The sequence below is a fragment of the Miniopterus schreibersii genome, assembly GCF_964146895.1.
Source record: "Miniopterus schreibersii genome assembly, chromosome: 1".
Classification (NCBI taxonomy): domain Eukaryota; kingdom Metazoa; phylum Chordata; class Mammalia; order Chiroptera; family Miniopteridae; genus Miniopterus; species Miniopterus schreibersii.
In genome coordinates, this window is record NC_138101.1 from 103,258,490 (window position 1) to 103,281,790 (window position 23,301).

The window sequence follows — 23,301 nt, forward strand, 5'->3', positions numbered from 1 at the left end:
CCTGAAACCAAGACTAATCTATCCAGCAAAGCTATCATTCAAAATAGATGGTGGAATTAAAGAGCTCCCCAGACCAAAAAAATCACCACCAAACCAACATTGCAAGAAATGTTAAAGGTGTTGCTGTAATAAGAAGTTGAAATAGAGAGAATGAGAAACATAGGCATAAAGAAATAAAATGGCAATATAGTAAGTACATATCAACAATAACCTTAAATATAAATAGATTAAATGCTCCAATCAAAAACAAAGGATAGCTGAATGGGTAAGAAAACAAGACCCAAATATATACTGTCTACAAGAGACCCACTTCAGAAAAAAAGACTCACACAGGGTGAAAAAAAACACTTCTGAAGTACTTTAAAGGAGAGATAGACAGCAATACAGTCATAGTACAAGACTTTAACACCCCACTGACTCTACTAGATAAATCTTCCAGACAAAAAAATCAACAAGGAAACAGTGACTCTAAATGACACACTAGATCAGATAAATTTAAATGACATTTACAGAATATTTCACCCCCAAACTGCAGAATATGCATTCTCCTCGAGTGCTTGTGGAATATTCTCAAAGACAGACCACATGTTAGGACACAAAACAAGTCTCTACAAGTTCAAGTAGATTGAAATAATATCAAACATCTTCTCAGACATTTACACCATGGAATACTATGCAGCTGTATATATTAAAAAAAAAAAAAAAAAAAGAAGGATCCCTTACCCTATGATACAGCATGGTGGGACCTGGAGAGAATTGTGCTAAGCGAAATAAGCCAGTCAGAAAAAGATAAATATCACATGATCTTACTCATACGTGGAATCTAATGAGCAAAATAAACTAATGAACAAAATAGATCTAGAGACATAGAAGCATGGAATAGACTGACAATTCTCAGAGGGAAAGCAGAGGTGAGTAGGTGGGTAAGAAGAGATTAACCTAAGAACTTATATGCACATTTGCATAATCCATGGACACAGACAATAGTGTAGCAAAGGCCTAGGGGGAGGGGTCCAGAGAGGAAAGGATCAATGGGGGAAAGGGGGACATCTGTAGAACTTACAATAATAAAGATAAATTTTTTTAAGAAAAGGTGATGGAAGATATAAGTTACCATATGGCACACTATAACATAGGTACCTGGATAGCTATCAATTTAATCTGCACAGTAGGTAATCTATACTTTCTTCTGGTGGTCTTTTGACACAGTTTAAATGAATCAAACTCACCCCCAGTTAGGGTAGAAGGGTGGTATTAATTGTGTGCCAGGCCCAGTCAGTTTATTCCATTCACCCTAGTGAGACGGTGGTGGCTCACTATACCAAAACTTTGCTGCAACTAATAAAAAAGAAGTATTTTTTTTTCAACTAGGGCTGCTAATCTAGAAAGATGTACATTAGTACCCCACTTATCCACAGTTTCACTTTCTATAGTTTTAGTTACTAAAGTTAACCACTGTCCAAAACTGTTAAATGCAAAATTCCAGAAGTAAATAATTCATAAGTTTTAAATTGTGTGCCACTCTAAGTAGTGTGATGAAAGTTTATACCATCCAGCTCTGTCTGCCCCAGGATGGTGAATCATTCTTTTGTCCACTATATAAGCTACTCAACCATTAGTCACTTAGTAGCTCATCATGGCTTGATTGCTCAGGATCACCTAAAGCAGACAATCCTTTTCTGCCATAAGGTCAATAGTAGCCTAACATTATATCACAATAACTATGTCATTCACCAAACTTCATCTCATCATGTAGACACTGTATCATCTCACATCATAAGAAGACTGACTATATAGTACAATGATTTCAAGAGAGACCACATTCAAATAACTTCTATTACAATATTTTTTATAATTTTTCTATTTTATTATTAGTTGCTATTGTTAAATCTCTTACTGTGCCTAACTTATAAATTAAACTTTATCATAGGTCTGTATGTATGGGGAAACAGTATATATAGGGTTCCATACTACTCATGATTTCTGGCATCCACTGGAGGTCTTGGAACATATGCCCCATGGATAAGGGGGACTACTGTAAACCTAGAGCTACTGGCAGTCATCTTCCCTGAATGCATAAAAAGAGCCTCTCTGTAGTAAGAGAGAATGAACACACACACACACACACACACACACACACACACACACACACACACACACACACACACTGGGCCACTGAATCCAGCTGTGACTCAAATAAACTCAACCACTGAACTTCCTTGTTAACCGTGCTAATCAATTCCCTTTTATGCCCTAAGCCACCGTGAGTTGGGTTTCTGTACTCCGAAATCAAAAGAACCCACTACAATACACAGCATCTCAGTGCAATACCCTTTGAGAATATAGGAATCCTTTGTTATCCAAATTCCTGATATCTAAAAATCTAGCTCTAAATTCAGGAAACAAATATATTTAAATAAACTTTTGGATACTTCCTTTACTATCGTGCTATTTGCTATCCAAACTTGAGAAACCAAACATGAAAAAGGGCAGTACCCACCTGACATCCAAATTCACAATTCAAAGTGTAGAATTAAACAATTGGATAGTGAAGGATACTTGTAATGTCAGTCATGAAAAAATATGGCAAGGGATATACAATATAATGCCAAATGAAAAACCACAAAATATAAAATTGTATGTAAAGGTATACATATGTAAAAACAGACAAAAATGTTAGGCTTTTGGGAACTCTTCAAAATTTCCTTTTATAGTTTTCACCAAAAGTAAGCTTGAAGTACATTACCTCACTTGAGTTGACTAGCAATTCTCTAAGACAGGGAACAAACCTTTCAAGTCAGGAAATTAAGGTTTAAAGAGAGCAAAGAAATATATGAAATTTATGATAAAGATGGCATTTCAAATCAGCGGAGAAAAGGAGATTATGCAATAACAATGTGGGGATAAATGTGGAAATAAAACTATACATACAAAGAATCAGCACATTACTGGTACTTACATAGCAACCAGACATCGCTGTATCTTTTATAAAGAAAATTAATACTTTTTATTCTCTATCCTAAAGTAGTTATTTTAAAAGTATATACTAACAGAGGGAAACAATGTGGTAGACAGTTGCTGTGGTCAGTAGGGTGTGGTTCAGAATAGGCCAGCGTCTGATGTTATTCACTGGACTGAGTTAGAAGAGACTAATTATAGAGGAAAACTATGAAGAAAGAAAACAAAGTTAGAAATTACAGAGTTTCCTTTGAATTAGAAGTTCGGTTAAAAAGATAAAACAACTAACAATTTTTAATGCAGTGTGTTTTGCATCTGTGTGCTAATAAAATTTAATTTTCAAAAATACATACTGTTGATTTTACTTCTTTATCAAGTTCTTAAGGTTATTTTCCAAAAACAAAGAATCCTTTTTCTTTATATTTGCTTTATCACAGGAATCTATTGATGAATATTAGTAAATAGAATCATACATTATCGTTCAGTAACAAAAGAAGTGGAAGGATAGAATCAGGCAAATGTATTTCTGAAAAATAAAAATCTAGCTTCACTATAGAAAAAAAATCACTCAAGCCCTGGCCAATGTGACTGAGTGGTTAGAACGTCAGCCCACACAACAGAAGGTGGCGGGTTCAATTCCCAGTCAAGGGCACATACCTGGGTTGCAGGTTTGTTCCCCAGACCTGGTCCAGGAGCGTGTAGGAGTCAACCAATCGATATGTCTCTCACATTGATGTTTCCCTCTCCTCTCCCTCTCTCCCTCTCTCCTTCTTTCTTTCTTTCTCTCTCTTTCTCTCTCTCTCTCTCTCTCTCTCCACCCCCCCTCCCTTCTACTCTATGTAAAAGCAATGGAAAAATATCCCCAGATGAGGATTGAGAAAAAAAAAAAAAAAAAAATCACAGCAAAGGCCTCACCAGTTCATATTAAATGGAGACCATTCTATTATCAAGGCAGGGGCCAACAGTAGAAAACAACAGTGATTTGCGTACAGCTATAAATTTTATAAGGAGAGATCTATTAAACATTTTGACCTTATTTCAGTACATATTAAAAAGAAACCACTCTATTATCAAGGTAGGGTCCAATGGTAGAAAACAACAGTAATTTGAGTACAGCTGTAAATTTTATGGAGCGAGGTCTATTAAAAATTTTGAACTTATTTTAGAAAAACTCTGAGAAAGTGGTATTCAAGAACTAATTATTCACGTTTCTTCATTATGTTAGAACTTACAACTCAAATGTTCCACAAATAAATATGGCTATTACCATAATAATGTGTGATCACATATGCAACTTATTTACATATGTAAATATTTATATTTTTTAACTCTACAAACTATGCGTTTTATAATGATTTTTTTCAGTACTCTCCAAAGCCTCTTACACATAGCTAGACTATAATATTTCCCAACCTTCCTTGCAGTTAGTTACCTATGGCCATGTGTCCAAGTCCTAAACCAATAATATGTGGGCAGGGGAAATGAACATCCCCTTCAGGCTGAGTCAATAAAAGCCCCTAAGAAAGGGTGTGCCTTTCTTTGTCTGCTGGAACAATGGAGATGATCCAGGGAAAAGCTCTAAGGTCCTAAAAGATACAGAGCCACTAGGACCCTGGGCCCAAAATGACTACATGAAGAAAAATGCTCACCATCACCCCACCTCCATTCATTTACATTGAACTGTGGTGTAAATAAATAAAATTTTACTGTGCAGAGCCACTGATATTTAGGAGTTGTTTAGTTACAACAGTTAGCCTACCCTAACCAATGCATTGCTATAAAAATTTTCCCATCCCTTCCCTTGTAATTTCTCTTATATTCAATCCATCAGTAAACAATACTGGTCTATCTTTAAACTATATCCTGAATCTTTTTTTTTTCTTTTTTTTTAACATTCCCATCTCTACAACCAGTCTCTCATCTGAATTAGTGAAAGAGTATGATATCCTTGCTTCTATCATTGCTCCACTACAGTCTATGTTATTTATATAAAACATGCAGTCAGCCTTTTAATGGTAAATCAGATCATGTCACTCACTCTCAGATTCACAAACCCTCAGTGGCTCTCCATAACACAAATAAAATGGAAACCTCTTACTGTGGCCTAACTTCATCCTTCCCTCACTCCACTCCACTCCACCCTCAGTGGTCTTTTATCTGTGTTTAAGTTTTTTCCTGCTTCAGGACCTTTGCACTTCCTGCTCTCTCTTGCCTGTCTGGACCTTCTTTCACATCACTGAGGTTTCTGCTCAAATGTCAACTGGACAGAGAGGATTTTCTTTACTACCATATCTAAAATAACTCACCACTTTATTCTCCTTAGATCCTAATTTATTTTTATCAAAGAACGTGATGCAATACCTAGAATTATATTTGTCTTTTGTTTATTGTCTGAATTTCCTACTAAAGGGTAAAAGGCTTGTCTTTTTCATCAGAGGTATCCACAGCTGGTTTCCTTTTTCTATAATTTTCTCACCTATTTTCATTATTTGACTTCCTATAAGAGCTATTTTCAACAATAATTTGATAATGTTTGGCTTTAAAAATGAGCAAGTAATCAGTCCGGCAGCAGGGCTCAGCAGTTGAGCATTGACCTATGATCCAGGAGATCACAGTTCGATTCCCAATCAGGGTACATGCCTGGGTTTCGGGCTCGATCCCCAGTAGGGGGCATGCAGGAGGCAGCCAATCAATGACTCATCATTGATCTCTCTCTCTCTCTCTCTCTCTCTCCCGTCCTCCCTCTGAAATCAATAAAGATATATATATTTTTTTAAATGAGCAAATAATCAAAGTCCTTTCTATGGAGTTGTTAATGTTACTGATACAATAAGCATGCCAAGCAATATATATGAAAGAGCAGCTCTTAAGAAAGGAGGTTATCTAAATGACCAATAAGAACATGAAAAAGAACTCATCTGTTGTAGATTATTCAAATATATTCACTACCTATCTTCATGTCTGTTGGAGAAGTATACCTTACTATGCCTTGAATTTGGACTAAGCCACATGACTTAGTTTGGAGGGTGGGAGATTAGCAGATATGATATAAACAAGGTCTTGAAATATGCTTGGCCAGCTAGGTATGCCTTCTTGTACTTATGTCGCCACCATGAGAACATGCCTGATCTAGCTTACTAGTCCCAGTAGGAAGATGATAGATACAGAGCAGAGTTGTCCCAGCTGACCCACAAAATCATGACCAACAAATAAATACTATTGTACATCACTGGCAATTTTCAGGTCGGTTATTAAGCATTAATAGTTGATTAATACAACATCATTAGTCATCAGAGAAATGCAAATCAAAATCACAATGAGATACTACCAAAACTCCACCAAAATGGCTTATGTCCACTAAAAGATATGTGCAAGAATGTTCATTACCACGTCACTCATAAAATAGCCAAAAAAACGAAAACAATCAAAATGTACATCAATAAAATTAATATATGGAATACAATAATATAGCATTAAAAAAGAACAAACTGCTGATTCAACAATATGAATCTCACAAACATAATGATGAGTGAAAAAAGCAGATACAAAAAGATAGATACTATATTATTCCATTTATATGAAGTTCACAAACAGATAAAATAAATCTATGATTATAAACTTCAGAAGCATGGTTCCCTTTAGGGGAGGTGGGGTATAGAGACAGGGCACAAAAGGGAGTCTTCCTGAGTTTCATAAACATTTTATATCTTGACCTGGAAGGTGGATAAGCAGGTATATACGTATAATTTTTTAACTGTGAACAATGAAGACTTGTGCATTTACTGTACACCTCAATACAAAAAGGAAAAACTTTAGCATAACTAATGAGATCTGTTATTTGAAGTTAAAATGGTATTCATGTAATAAATGTTGATTATCAATCTAATACTGCAATTATTACTATGTAAGTTAAGTATGTCTCAGAGGGGAGGATCGTGGGAGACTGGGTAAAAGGGGTGAAAGAATTAAAAGGTACAAATTGGTAGTTACAGAATAGACACAGAGATGTAGATTATAGCATGGGGAATATAGTTGATAGTATCATAGTAATAAGTATGATGCCAGGTGGGTACTTGAAATATCCGGGGGACCACTATGTAAAGTACATGATTTTCTAACCACTATGCTATACATCTGAAACTAATACAGAATAATACTGAATGTAAGCTGTAATCAGAAAAATTATTTTTTAATTTTAAAAACAGGATGTCTCAAAATTACACTTTACTATAACCACTAAATACCTGGAGTAAGTACAAAATTGAATATCTAAGTTTAAATATTATTCCAAGATATATTTCCATTGCTTTTATTTATTCACTGATTTAGAATGTCCTATGTTAATAGGACTTTTTAATTTTAGAGAGAGGAAGGGGAGAGAGAAATAGAGAGAAATATCTATATGAGAAACATTGATCGGTTGACTCCTGCACACACCCCTACCAGGGATCAAATCCGCAACCTGGGCATGTGCCCTGACTGGGAATCGAACCCACCACCTTTTGGTGTACGGGATAACACTCCAACCAACTGAGCCACACCGGCAAGGCATATTCCCATTGTTTTTAAAATGAGAATTTTTTCTTACTATAACAACATAATATGGATGGAATGCTCATGAAACTTCTGCACTTTTATCCATTTAATTAATACAATTCAGAAGCTTCAAAATGTTTATTCATTCTAATAGACTATTTAAAAAATTTACATTGTTTTACTCAGCAAATTTTCTACTCTAGAATCCCCCTAAAATTTACTCATAATTACAACACAATATTGTTTGACAGAAAAGCTAAGACTTCTACAATTCTTTAGAATTCTTAATGAAAATACAAAAATTCTATTTTTTCTAGGTCATTTATTCTGAAGTTCCTTTTGCTATCTCAATTATATTTGCCTACGAGACTATCAAATCGCCCTTCCAAGGTACTCATGGAAGGGAAACTGTACTTCAAAGAGCTCTCTCCCTCAGTTCCCATACTCTAAATGAATGTATTAAGTGAACATGCATTTAGTGACTCCTATGAGTTCAGGAATCTCAGCTGTACTTCACTTTCTAAAATTCTGTAATATTTTCTTTCATTAATAGCTTTAAGGAAAATAGCTCTTCTTTATTGAGCATATATAGTTAGACACTGTGCTGTGTGCTTTATATTACCTCATTTAATAAGAAATGTGTGCTATTATCCTCATTTACAGATGAAGAAACCAATTCCAGAGAAGTTATGTGATGATCCCAAGATATGTAACTAAGTATGTGGACGATCTGGGGTTAGGAACCAGGTCCCAATTTCTTAACCAATATAGTACACTTAGCACAAAGAGAAAGGTGATAATAATTAAAAATAATAGCAACAAACACTCATATAGCATTTACTATGTGCTTAGATAATTTGATCCTCATAACAATCTAATTAAATGTGGACTACTATGATCCCCATTTTATTTTATTTTTATTTTTTTAAATATATCTTTATTGAATTTAGAGAGAGGAAAGGAGAGGGAGAGAGAGAGACAGAAACATCAATGATGAGAGAGTCATCGATCAAGCCCACAACCGGGCATGTGCCCTGACCGGGAATCGAACCCTGATCGCCTGGATCCCAGGTCGATGCTCAACCGCTGAGCCATGCCCAGCTGGGCCATGCCCATTTTAAAAATCAAGAAATCGAAACACTTGGAGGTTGCCATTTGTCTGTTACAGGCCAGTAAATGGCACAGGACCTCAGTGGTCTAGCCCTAGAACTAGGGTTCTTAGCTATCATCTACTTAGCCTTCATAAACTGCCTTATATTAGATTTGATAAGGTAAATGTCATATTTATGAAATTACAAACTTTGAGAGAACAAAGATCAAGTCTGACCCCGCTACACCTCAGCATTAGGTTTTCTCTAGCATAGGAACTGGTAAGTAATAAGAGGAGACTAGAAGGTATACATTGGGGCCCTAAGAAAGGCTTCTTTGCAATAGTAATGTTTGAGCTTTGCCTTGCCCCTGAACTCCAAAATTGCATATCTAATTACTTGGGGCACATTTGGTGGTCTCCCCTACTAGTGTACAGGCTTGTTGAGGGCAATTTCTTTGACTTTATATCTGCTACACAATCTTTATACCTAGCAGAAACTCAAAAAAATGTTTGCTGAGCAAATATTTGAAACTCTTATTACAAAAGGTTGTACCTCACAATCCCCACTATCAACAGAATCAATAATATAAAAGAGAGTCATAAGCAATTTATATAACATGGTGAACTATTTATCAGGCTAATGAAGTAGACAGTAGAGACATATATTATACCCAGCAGTAAATATGGAAGCAAAGCAAAACAAACAAGAAAGAAACTTTTTTCTTAATTTACATATTCATAAATTTTTACTCTTTCAGTTTTATTCAAGATACCCTTCATTTGAGCACCTCTTCCTTTGATTTTCAATAAGAGTAAGAGACTAGGGGAGTTCATCTATGGGTCGATCTATTTATAAGCTCCATAAATGTCTTCATATTTTGAATGTCTTGTAGACAAGATACTCAATGGCTATAAAGTGCACATCAAAATGCTGTGAGACTCAGCATCACTTTCCATATTCTTAAGCTTGTAAAACAAGAATTCAGCACTTATTTAGAAACATGGCCTAGGAATATCTTTCACTCTACTACTCTGCCTAGGAAACACATGCTTCCATAACACGATGTTTCAGGACTTAGTGGCTTTTCAGATGTGCATACTCTTGATCACCTGAATAGTTTCACAGGTAACTCAGATTTGAATCCTCCACATGAATGATTCTGAGGGGCGTTCAGAGTCATATGAGCAGCTGATCCTTTTAACAGACCATCTCTTCTTGTCTACTTTAGGAAAAGTCCCACAGACTCTCTAGTCTTTGTCCCTACTATATTTTTATCTGTCCTGCTTTTCCTCTCTTTGAACAATGATTCTAATGTTCCTTTCATTAGCTGTTGTTGCTCAGTCCCTTCGCTGCAGAGATCTTAAACAACATTCCAAAACTCTTCAACAATTAAGCATTCTGAGAACAAAAAAATACCAAGGAAACAAATGAACAAAGTAATTTTGGATATACATAAATTCTCTTTCTGTAAAGGGGCCAGACAGTAAATATTTTAGGCTTTGTGGGTCACATAAAACCTCAGTCATATATTCAGGTCTTTTTGTTTTGTTTCACTCTATTATATGTTTAAAAAAAATAAAAACCATTTTTAGCTCTCAGACAGTACAAAAACAGGTCACCTGCTGGATTTGGCCTGTGGGCAGTAGCTTGTCTATCATTATAATAGAGGGCTGAGGTATGCTTATTTTAGTTATTGTAACACTCAGTGAGGCCTCTGGGAGGTGGTGAGAAGACTATAGGACACAAAGGAGCAAACTGCTAATACATGGATGAAATACTTCAAGCTAAGAAGAATACGTAGTGCAAAATGTTAAAATCAGAAACAAACAGCATGATTGAGAAGAGAAAGGAGGTTGGTGCATCTGAAGCAAAGTATTCAAAGAGAAATATGGTAAAAGATGAGGTTAGAGGTAGGAAAGGGTTGTACTGTATAGTGCCTTGTAATCTGGGATTTTATTCTAAATGTAACAGAAAGCCTCTGGGTATTTTGTTTTGATATTCAGGAAATAGTATAACCTAATTTATATTTTTAAAGATACTCCACCTGCTTGAAAGAGAATGGATTAGAGGGAGAGAGGGAGGAGTAGAAGCAGGAAGGCTAATTAGGAGGTTGCTGTAATAATCCAGGCAAAGACAATGGTTGCTTGACAGAGCAGTAGCAGTGGAGACTGAAAGTGGACAGGCTGGGTGTGTATTCTGAACTCACTGAAACACTCTAGTAATTTTATTCCACAGAGCCAACTTGAATTAGATGTGGGAACAAACATAACAGGTAGGTTTATTTGACTGAAAGCAACTGGGTAAACAGTGGTTCTATTTACTAACATGAAAAAGAGGATTACGAACAGGTTTGTCTATGTTAATTTGTAGGTGTTGTTTATTGAGGAGGAAATATGACTTCTTATGCCTTTAGTCATATTAAGTCTAAAATTCCTATAGAATATGCAAATGGAAATATCACGTAAACAATTAATATATACAAGCTGAAAAACAAATGAGGAAAGGGCTAAAGATAATCCACATCTGGTAATCATCTACCTATGGTTGGCATTTTAAGCAACTAGACTAGATGAACTCACATACAAAGAGACTGCAGATAGAGAAAAAGAATTATAACCAAGCCCTGTGGGTTGCCAATGTTTAATGGTCTAGGAGAGAAAGAAATGGGAGTCAAAAATAGAGCAGCTAATGACTCAAAAGCACTTAGTAATAACAGTAGTGGTAGCAGTAGTAGCAGTAATAGAAATAATGGTTAACCCTTGGAATACTTATGTGCAAAACTACTCATTTAACTCATTAAATCTTAGAACAACTTTGGTAGGTAAGCACTACTATCACCACTTTCAAATGAAAAGACTGAAGAAGAGGACAAACAGCCTGCTTAGATGACATATCTAAGCAAAGGAAAACCACCAGACAAATGAAGGGTCACAAAAGATAAGTATTTCAAGTAGCAGCAAATAAAGGCAGATAAGGATAGAGAAATGACCTATAGATTTTTAACCATGGAAATCATCTGTGCTTGATTTATGATTGTAGCTGGCTGACTCTAGGCAAGTACCTCAATTTTCATCATGGGATTAGTGTGAGATAAATAAGTTAACATATGAAAAGAATTTAAAACAGTAGCTGGCACACAGTAAGCAGCCCATTAGATGTTGGCAAGTTTTATCAGTATAATAATAATTATTATTATTGAGTTTCCATTACCTACCTATAAGCAGACATCTTTCCTACTAAAAATCATTCATGGTTAGTAATCTATTTTTATAATATCATCCTGTAATATGAATATTTAGGACAGATATATTGTACAGATATAGCAAACCATTTGTTCCCAGAAGTTAAACTAAGGCACTACTACTACCCATCAAGTGTGATGTTCTATTACTTATGGAATATATAATAATCCAAGTATTTACCTCTAAAGATCATAAGACCTATACCAAAATCAACGACTTGCAACAATTGCTTCAGATACTTAAAGATCATTTAAGCATTTCCTGTAACTAGGATGAATCAAAATGTATCTATCTCAAGCAACTACCAATGCAATTATCAGGGCCAATGAAACATCAAAAAATCATAACCAAGAAATGCATCTGGCAACAGCCATTAGATCCAGGCATACTCCCTGCCCTAGTAAAATTATTCACAGAGCCAACTTATCACTTTTGTTCACATCTCAAGGGAATCTAAATTAAAATATCAATGACATCCCTGGCTGGTGTGGCTCAGTTGGTTGGAAAGTCATCCTGTACACCAAAAGGTCAAAAGCTGGATTCCTGGTCAGGGCACATACTCCAATTTCAGGTTCAATCCCTAGGTCAGGGTGCATACAAGAGGCAACCAATCGATGTTTCTCCCTCACACTGGTGTTTCTCTCTCTTTCCCCCCTCCCTTTCTCTCTCTCTAAAATCATCCTCAGGTGAGGATTAAAAAAATAAATAAATAAAAAATAAAATAAAATAAAATATCAATGAAGTCTCATATGATCTAAGAGAAGAAATTTAGATTAGGAAGCACCACACTTTGAAACAAATACATAAACTATAGCTGGGATTAGCTGTTTAGCAATGGTTTACCTTGGCAATGATTTTATAGCAAAAGCCCCCTGGAGTGTTAAAAAAAACAACTAGCACTGATATACAATAATCAAGTATTTGGATAACCTTTTTTTAAATCCTCACCCAAGGATATTTTTTCCACTGCTTTTCAGAGAGGGTGGAAGAGGGGGAGAGAGAGAGAGAGGAGTGAGAGTGAGAGAGAAAGATGTCAACTGATTGCCTCCCACACACACCCAGACCAGAGCTGGGGATCGAGCCTACAACCAAGGTATGTACCCTTGGCCAGAATCGAACCCAAGACCCTTTGGTCCATGGGCCAACGCTCTAACCACTGAGCAAAACTGGCTAGGGCAAGTATTTGGATAACTTTTACAGATGGGATTAAGGTGTCTACTAACAGAAAGCAACCAAAAGGAAGTGACAACAATGACAAGTAATATATAAGTTTGGTACCACAGTCTGATAAAATTAAAAGACTCACCACAAAGTTATGAAAAAAAGATAGTTAAAGCAAAAGTGGCTGTATGATCTAGGACAAGTTATCTAACTTTCAATGCTGGCATTTAATCATCATCTAGTGCAGGGGTCTGACACCTTTTTCAGTAAAGGGCCAGACAGTAAATACAGTAGGCTTTGCAGGTCACATGGTCTCTTTTCCAACTGCTCAACTCAGCCCTTGAAACAGAAAAACAGACATTAACAAAAGCTTACCCTTACAGCTCCTGCCTTTTACTCATAAAAGTTGAAATCCAGAAAAAAATAAACTAATGGAAAATCAGATTTGACTAGGTATTCCTGTGCTATAATAAAAAAATTTATCATGCTCCATATAATTTATATCACCTTCACTAGAAATGAGAAGGAAAGCAAAGCTTAAATCACTTGGGCAGGCCAGCAAATTTGTTAATGCTATCAAGGAATTCATAAAACACCACCTTGTGAATCTATACAAATAAAGAAACTAATACAATTTTTAACTGATTTTTAACTCAACTAATAAAATAATGTCACACTGAGGGTTCACCTTCCAGTTAGAATATAGAAGATCACAAGAGAGTCACTCCCACATCAAAACAAAAAAAAGCTGGACAAACTACACAATCAATTTTCAGCTCCTTTAGAGGGCTGAGAACACAAGTCTAAATAAACTTAAATCTACAGAAGGAGAAACTCTCTCTAGGTAGAGTGACCACTTCAACTCTAAGGCCATAGTGAACAAAGGGGCAAACAATCCTATCAACCAATATGTTGTACTAAAATCCAGAGGACCCTCAGAAGTAGAACTGATCAATACAACCTAAAATTCTTCCATATGCAGCCCTCATAGATTATGCAGCAGTGAGCATAAATCTAGGGATAGACTAGAGAGGCAGAGTAGGGTCTTCTGCATAGTAGAAAGCCAAGTGCACAGCTATAAAGAAATCTGTATGATCTAGCTGTACGTAAATCCCAAACTCTATTGTAGGATGGAGACTGAAGCCATCCTCAAAACATAGGAAACCAAAATTAAATATAGCTGTAACCCAGCCCAGTTATGATTCAATTCCATATCATAATGAAGACATTAGCCCCTAACCCTTTTGGTATGTCTAAGGAGTTAGCATTCCTTTTTCTAGGAGAAAGTAGTTATAAATTTAATTCTCACTGTTCTTTTTGTATGTAATATTCACATACAATAAAAAGTATAAGGTATTCAAAGAATCGTGAAAATGTGACCCACAGGCAAGAGAAAAGTCAAAACAAACCCAACACATGACCCAGATGTGGAAATTAGTGAAGAACTTATAATAAATCTTAAAAATAAAATTTTGAGAAAATTAATACATTTTGTCCAAGAAATAGAAACTCTCAAAAAAAGCGTAATGGAAATTCTCAAACTAAAAATTATAGTCTCTGAATTGAAAAAGTTCACTGAATAAACTTAACACACAAGATACAGAAAAGATCAATGAATTCAAGGGATCAATAGAAATTATCCAAACTAAAGCATAGAGGAAAAAAGAATTAAACAAACAAAAAAGTTCAGCATAAGAGTCAGAGACCTGTGTGAGGCAATATCCAACAGTCTAGAAAGAGATGAAAAAGAGAATGGAACAGAATATTTGAAGAGATAATAGCAGAATTTTTCCAAATTTGATGTAAATATAAACTCACAGATCGAAAAAAAAACAACACAGGAAATTATTAACAAAATAAGTACAAATAAAAAAACTGCACCTACGTACAACCATAGTAAAAATGTTTAAAATTAAAACTAAATAGAAAAATCTTAAAAGGATCCAAAGAAAATGGACATATTACATTCATGGTAACAAGAATGATAGCTGACTTTCATCAAAAACAACAGAAGCTAGAAAAAATACAGTCAATAATGTATTTTAATTGCTGAAAGAAAAAACACTGCCAACCTAGAATTATAAACCTTACAAAAAATATTCTTTAACATGAAAGTTAAAATAAAAATACTTTCAGCCTGTCTGGTGTAGCTCAGTGATAGAGTGTCAACCCATGAACCAAGAAGTCACTGGTTTAATTCCAGGTCAGGGCACATGCCTGGGTTGCAGGCTCAATCCCCAGTAGAGAGTATGCAAGAGGCAGTTGATGGATGATGTTTCTCTCTCATCAATGTTTCTATTTCTTTATCCCTCTCCCTTCTCTCTCTAAAAAAAAATCAATAAAAACATTTAAAAAAAATATTTTCAGGCAAACACACACTAAGAGAACTCATCACTAGCAGACATAATAAACAACAAACACTAAAGAAATTTCTTTACATTGAAAGATAATGTCAAATGGAAGTCTGGATCTGCAGGGGGGGAAATGTAGAGTACCAGAAAATACTGGAAACAAGAAGGGTACATCCACTCACCACTTCTACTCAATACTGTACAGGAGGTAACAGCCAGTGCCATGAAGCAAGAAAAGGAACTGAAGGCATAAAAATTGGGAGGAAGAATACTATCTTATTCTCAGAAATATGACCTTACACAAAGAGGATCCAAAGGAAAAGGCAAACTACTAAAACATAACATTTAAGTTACCAAGTTCAAATAATACAAGGTCAATATACACAAACCAAGTAAATTCTAACTACTAACATGACATAATTGAAAAAATTAAAATTATAAAATAATACCATTTACAATAGGATCAAATAACAACAAACACTTAGCAATAAAGTTAGCAAAAGATGTGAAAGGCCTCTAAAATGAAAACTACAAAACTCTGCCGAAAAACATTAAATATAGAGATTAAACCATGTTCAAGAATAGGAAGACTCAGTATTTTTAAGATGCAAACTTTCCCCAAGTTGATCTATAGATTCAACACACTCCCAATTTATTTATTTATTTATTTTAAATGTATCTTTACTGATTTCAGAGAGAGGAAGGGAGAGGAAGAGAGAGAGATAAAAACATTAATGATGAGAGAGTCGTCATTGATCAGCTGCCTCCTGCATACCCCCGACTGGGGATGGAGCCCACAACCCAGGCATGTGCCCTGATAGGGAATCAAACCAAGAGCTCCTGGATCCTAGGTCGATGCTTGACCACTGAGCTATGCCCAGCCAGGCCCAATTTAAATCCCACCCAGCAGCTTATTTTGCAGATACTAACATGCTGATTATAAAGTTTACTTGGAAAGGCAAAAGACCCAGAATACACAACATAAATTGAAGACGGAAAACAAGGTTGGAGAGCCAAACTACAGGACTTAAAAAGCTACAGTAATCAGGACAGTTGGTATTGCCAAAAGAATAGACAAACAGATCAATGGAACAGGAAAAAAAGCCCAGAGCTAGATGCACACAAATATAGTCAACAGATCTGTGACAAAGGAGCAAAGGCAATTTCAATGGAGAAAGGATCATCTTTTCAACAAATGGTACTGGGACAAATGAACATCTACATAAGAAAAATAATACACACACACACACACACACACACACACCTTACACCTTTCACAGAAATTAACTCAAAATGGATCACAGACCTAAATGTAAAACAAAAACTATAAAATCCCTAGAAGATAGCATAGAGGGAAATCTCAATAACCTTGGGTTTGGTAAAGAATTTTTAAATATAACACCAAAAGTAAAAGCCATAAAAAAAATTTGAGCTTCATTAAAATCAAATACTGCTCTGCAAAATACACTGATAATAAAATGAAAAGATAAGCCATAGACTGAGAGAAAAATCTTTACAAAACATATATTTGATAAAGGATTGCTATTAAAAATATAACAAGAAATCTTAAAACTTAACAGTAAGAAACAACCCAATTAAAATAGGCAAAATGGGGGGAAAAAGAACTGGACACCTCACCAAAGAAGATATACAGATGACAAATAAGCATATGAAAAGGTGCTCAAGTTTTTTTCGCAATGGGTTTGCCGCCAGAACACAGGTGTCTTGAAAACCACCACTAACAAACCCAAAATGGGAAAAGAAAAGATTCATACCAACATTGTCATCATTGGACACGTAGATTCCGGCAAGTCTACCACTACTGGCCATCTAATCTACAAATGTGGTGGGATTGACAAAAGAACCATCGAAAAATTTGAGAAGGAGGCAGCTGAGATGGGGAAGGGCTCCTTCAAGTATGCCTGGGTCTTGGATAAACTGAAAGCTGAACGTGAGCGTGGTATCACCATTGATATCTCCCTGTGGAAATTTGAGACCAGCAAGTATTATGTGACCATCATTGATGCCCCGGGACACAGAGACTTCATCAAAAACATGATTACAGGCACATCTCAGGCTGACTGTGCTGTCCTGATTGTTGCTGCTGGTGTTGGTAAATTTGAAGCAGGTATCTCTGAGAATGGGCAGACCCGTGAACATGCCCTTCTGGCTTACACACTGGGTGTGAAACAACTGATTGTTGGTGTTAACAAAATGGATTCCACTGAGCCACCCTACAGCCAGAAGAGATACGAGGAAATTGTTAAAGAAGTCAGCACCTACATTAAGAAAATTGGCTACAACCCTGACACAGTAGCATTTGTGCCAATTTCTGGTTGGAATGGTGACAACATGCTTGAGCCAAGTGCTAATATGCCTTGGTTCAAGGGATGGAAAGTCACCCGTAAAGATGGCAATGCCAGTGGAACCACACTGCTTGAAGCTCTGGATTGCATCTTAGCACCAACTCGTCCAACTGACAAGCCCCTGCGTGCACCCCTCTAGGTCTACAAAATTGGTGGTACTGGTACTGTCCCTGTGGGCCGAGTGGAGACTGGTGTTCTCAAGCCCGGCATGGTGGTCACCTTTGCTCCAGTCAATGTTACAACTGAAGTAAAGTCTGTTGAAATGCACCATGAAGCTTTGAGTGAAGCTCTTCCTGGGGACAATGTGGGCTTCAATGTCAAGAATGTGTCTGTCAAAGATGTTCGTCGTGGCAATGTGGCTGGTGACAGCAAAAATGACCCACCAATGGAAGCAGCTGGCTTCACAGCTCAGGTGATTATCCTGAACCATCCAGGCCAGATCAGTGCTGGATATGCACCTGTGCTGGATTATCACACAGCTCACATTGCTTGCAAATTTGCTGAGCTGAAGGAGAAGATTGATCATCGTTCTGGGAAAAAGCTGGAAGATGGCCCTAAGTTTTTGAAATCTGGTGATGCTGCCATCGTTGATATGGTGCCTGGCAAGCCCATGTGTGTTGAGAGCTTCTCTGACTACCCTCCTCTGGGCCGTTTTGCTGTTCGTGACATGAGACAGTTGCTGTTGGTGTCATCAAAGCAGTGGACAAGAAGGCAGCTGGAGCTGGCAAAGTCACCAAGTCCGCCCAGAAAGCTCAGAAGGCTAAATGAATATTATCCCCAATACCTGCCACCCCAGTCTTAATCAGTGGTGGAAGAACGGTCTCAGAACTCTGTCTCAATTGGCCATTTAAGTTTAATAGTAAAAGACTGGTTAATGATTACAATGCATCGTAAAACCTTCAGAAGGAAAGGAGAATGTTTTGTGGGCCATTTGGTTTTTTTGTGTGTGTGGCAGTTTTTAAGTTATTAGTTTTTAAAATCAGTACTTTTTAATGGAAACAACTTGACCAAAAATCTGTCACAGAATTTTGAGACCCATTAAAACAAAGTTTAATGAGAAACCTGTGTGTTCTTTTGGTCAACACTGTAACTTTCTGTTATACTACTTAGAAGACCTCAGAGTTGCCCATGACCTATCTCTGGTGTTATATCTGCTGATACTTTAGCATTGGATTATTCTGTTAACTTTTTTCTGGGTGGGAACTTTGGGGGTTGGGGGGTTTTTTGTTTTTCACTTAAGGGAAGGAATCCTGTTTACATAGTAAAAGCTATGGGAGGGGATCTGTTGGTGTAACACTAAATAGGTTAGGACAGATAATCAGTAACTTTGTTATGTGTAAACTAGTTTATAGAGGCCAAATTCTGTTATATTAAAGTCCACATGTTACCATATAAAATTTTGTAGTTACATCAATATTGAGTAAATTTGTTGGTATGTCAAATTTTAGTTTTCCGGTGTTACTGGGATGTGAATTCACATTTACAAATACTTGAGGTAGCTTAAGAACCTAAAGTGAGGCTTAAATAGTATTGAGTACTGTCTTGCCTACAGCTAATTGTATCCAGATTCCAGGAAAAATAAATTATGCTGGAAGTTGAAAAAAAAAATTAAAAAATTAAAAATTAAAAAAAATTTTTAAAAAAAGGTGCTCAATACCACACCATTAGAGAACTGAAAATTAAAACAACAGTGAGATGGTACTATACACCTATTAGAATGACAAAAATCCAAAACAATGTCAACATCAAGTGCTAGTGAGGATCTAGAGCAACAGGAAATCTGGTGGGAATCCAAAATAGTTCAACCACTATGGAAGACAATTTGGCAATTTCTTACAAAACAAAACATAGTCCAGCAATCTCACTGCTTGATATTTACCCAAATGAGTTGAAGCTTAGGTCGACACAAAAATCTGTACCTCAATGTTCAAAGCAGCCTTATTCCTAATTGCCAATAACTGGAAGCAACCAAGATGTTCTTTTTTATTTTAAATATATATATATATATTTTTTTTAATATATTTTTATTGATCTGAGAGAGAGACAAAGGGAGAGGGAGAGAGAGATGGAAACATCAATGATGAGAGAGTCACTGATTGGCTGCCTCCTGCATTCCCCCGGCTGGGGATCAAGCCCACAACCCAGGACATGTGCCCTGACCAGGAATCGAACTTGATCTCCTGGATCATAAGTTGACTGCTCAACCACTTAGCCACACCGGCTGGGCTTATTTTATATTTTAAAAATTTAACCACTTCTTTATTATAATTATTTCTTTTTAATCCTCACTGGAGGATATGTTTTTATTGATTTTTAGAGAGAGAAGGGGCATGGCGGGAAGAAACATGGTTGTGACAAACATCAATCAGTTGCCTCCTGAACGGGCCCCAATGGGAAGATCAAACCCAAAATCTGGGTATATACCCTGACCTAGAATCGAACCCACAACCTTTTAGTGTACAGGACAATGCTACAACCAACTGAACCACCCAGCCAGGGCACCAAGATATTCTTCAAAAGGTGAATGGGGCCCTAGCCAGTTTGGTTCAGTGGTTAGAGTGTCGGCCTGCAGACTGAAGGGTCCCAGGTTCGATTATGGCCAAGGGCACATACCTCAGCTGCAGGCTCGATCCCTGGCCCCGGTCAGGGCACGTGCAGGAGGCAACCAATCTATGCGTCTCTCTCATATCGATGTTTCTCTCTCCCCCTCTTCCATCCTCCCTTTCTAAAAATCAATAAACAAATCTTTTTTTTAAAAAAAGGTGAATGGGTAAACAAACTACAGTATCCATACAATGTACTCCATTAGTCAGTAGAAAAGTAAAATGAGCTATCAAGCCACAAAAATACATGGAGGTACCTTAAATGTACATTACTAAATGAAAGAATCCCAACTATATGACATTTTGGAAAAGGCAAAAATATGAAGCCAGTAAAAAGGATCAGTTTTGCCAGGGGTTCAGAGGAGGAAGGGAAGGATGAATAAGTGAAGCACAGGAGATCTTAAGAAAGTGAAACTATTCAGTATGACACTATAATGGTGAAGACGTGTCTTCTTCACATATTTGTCAAGTCCCACAAGATGTGGGAACACAAAGAGTGAACCCTAATTAATAATAATGTATCAATATTGGTTCATCATTTGTAACAAATATACCACACTAATGCAAGATGTCAATAATAGAGAAAACTGCAGGGATGAGGTTAAGAGGTATATGGGAACTCTATTTTCTGTTTAATTTTTCTATAAATCTAACACTACTTAAAAATAAAGTCTATTAATTAAAAATAAATGTTAACATTTTTATAAAGTCATTGTACACTCCAAGACTTAGGCATTTAACTATATAGATTTTTATTTGAAAATGAATACAGAACAAAAGATATGTTTATGTGTTTTTAAAACAGGATAATGTATGTTCTACAACTACATATGTATGTATATATGAGTAAATGCATAGATAACTATTTAAAGATATGTACCAAACTGAAAAGAGCAGCACTAGGAAAGTTTAATAGTGTAGAAACACAGCACCTCTGTGAAGGGAACAAGAAGGAGGAGCAGGGGTTGTATAAACCTAATCTGGATGTCCTCATCTTTGTTGGAAGAATCTACACTAGTATCTCAAAATGTTTTCTAAACCTTTAAGAATAAACATCCTTCGCATAAATTAACATTGGACATATATCTTTATCTGTAAATATTTCCACACCTATAAGGAATTTTAAATCACTCAGTTGTGAATAACCAGACAAGAAACAAGTACTATTTGCTGATTCCTAGTTTATCAATAACTGATCCTATAATGACTATGGTATTACCATTGCACCCTCTTCTTTCATTACTTAGGTGACTCCCAGACTCCCTTCCTTCCCCCACAAAAAACCCACAAGAAACCTAGTGTAGATTCTGACACCCTGATTCAACAGCATCCATTATTTCAGAATATGCAAAGAATTTATCTGAGATTACTATTATGACATGGATAAACTACCAAAACTATCCCATGGTTTTCTTTTCTTTCTTATATTCTTTTCCACTATGCCTTTCTCGAGACAAAATTTAGCTTCAATTCTGTTCATCTGTTTGGGCTTACACTAATGCCGTTATGGACTAAACTGTGTTCCCCCAAACTCACATGTTGAAGCCCTAACCCCCAACGTAGTTGAAGACAGGACCATTAAAGAAGTAATTATGCTTAAATAAGGTCACAAGGGTGGGATCCTAATCCAATAGGTCTGGTGTCCTTGTAAAAAGAGGAAGTGATACCAGGGATGCAAGTGCACAGAGAAAAGCCATATGAGAACACAAGCCAAGGAAAAGCCCTAGGAGAATTCAAACCTGCCAATACCTTGATCTTGAACTTTCAGCCTCCACAACTGTGAAAAAATAAATTTCTGTCATTTAAGTCACTCATTCTGTGGTATTTTGTTATGACAGCCCTAACAAACTAATACAGGTATACAGCAATCTTCCATATACAATTATTAATACACCTTAATTGACACTGTATTATAATGAACTCCACAGGACACAAACTCTAAGAAATAAATACATTGTCTAAGAAATAAAACCTCCTCTGTGCCTAGTGTCATATATAAATGGGTTTCTTTTTCCAACAGAGCTTCAAATATTATACCCAAGTTCCTTTCTCTTCCATCCCCTCAACTGGCATCATCTCTGTCCTCTACTCTTAGTACTTACCACCATTATCAGAGATCTATTTTCCAACACTATCAAATTTATAATCTGGCATGTTTACCACTTGCCACTTTGACATCTTTTTTCCCCCCTCACTCACTCCCTTACCAGCTGCCTCATGTATACTTCACAGCCTTGGCAGTGTTGACATTTAGGCATTCAGAAGCATCACCAACCAATGAGAGCACTTCTGGTTAGTGAACAAACTATTAACATGCTGGTTTCTGTCAATTATTTAGCTTGTTGATCACACCAGAAGGCTGTATTTTTTTTTCTGACTGTTGCAGCTGTTCCTTCAGTTCAGAAAATTCAAATGTTAACTCTACATAGATTATTAAAGTGAAAAACACTGCTCTTCAAATACTATCAAGAGAGTCCAGCTTTGTTTACCACCAGTAAAACATGTGCTAAGAGTTGATTTCTCTACTTACACTGATAAATCTGTGCTCATTTTTCCAGTCATCCAGTCTCCTGTGCATTTTTGCAAAGCAATTGCCTTCTGAAGGTATGATCAGAGAATAGAGTATCCCTTACCAACTTACACAAGAATAAAGCCTAAAATTCTGTTCTCATTAGAATGAAAACAGCTGTTACGCTTCAAAATGTTCATCAAATATTGCCTTATTGCCTAAAGAGTCAAAACACAGCAAATGAATCATTTTTATTCCTTCAACCACTTACAGAAAAGTTCAATCTTAAAAGTTTTCTTGGGTTGCCCTGGCCAGCGTTCTCAGTGGTTAGAGCGTCGGCCTGCGCACCAGACGGTCACAGGTTTCCAGATCAAGGGCACGTTATAGGTCCAATCCCCGGCCGCGTCCTGGAGGCAACCAACCTGTCTCTGTCACATGGATGTTTCTCTCTCTTTCTCCTCCTCCCTTTCCCCTCCCACTCTTT

The 23,301-nt window shown here is 36.5% G+C and overlaps 1 protein-coding gene and 1 pseudogene across 4 annotated transcripts in view; one reads left to right on the plus strand and one right to left on the minus strand.

Annotated features, from left to right (window-relative positions):
* The window catches only part of MYO9A (myosin IXA), a 271,712-nt gene that overhangs the window by 226,996 nt on the left and 21,415 nt on the right, over window positions 1–23,301 (minus strand). The gene's annotated exons all lie outside the window — the stretch shown is intronic.
* On the plus strand, window positions 17,077–18,766 carry LOC308567411 (elongation factor 1-alpha 1 pseudogene; annotated as a pseudogene). The gene has a single exon. The product of its transcript is annotated as an elongation factor 1-alpha 1 pseudogene (transcript).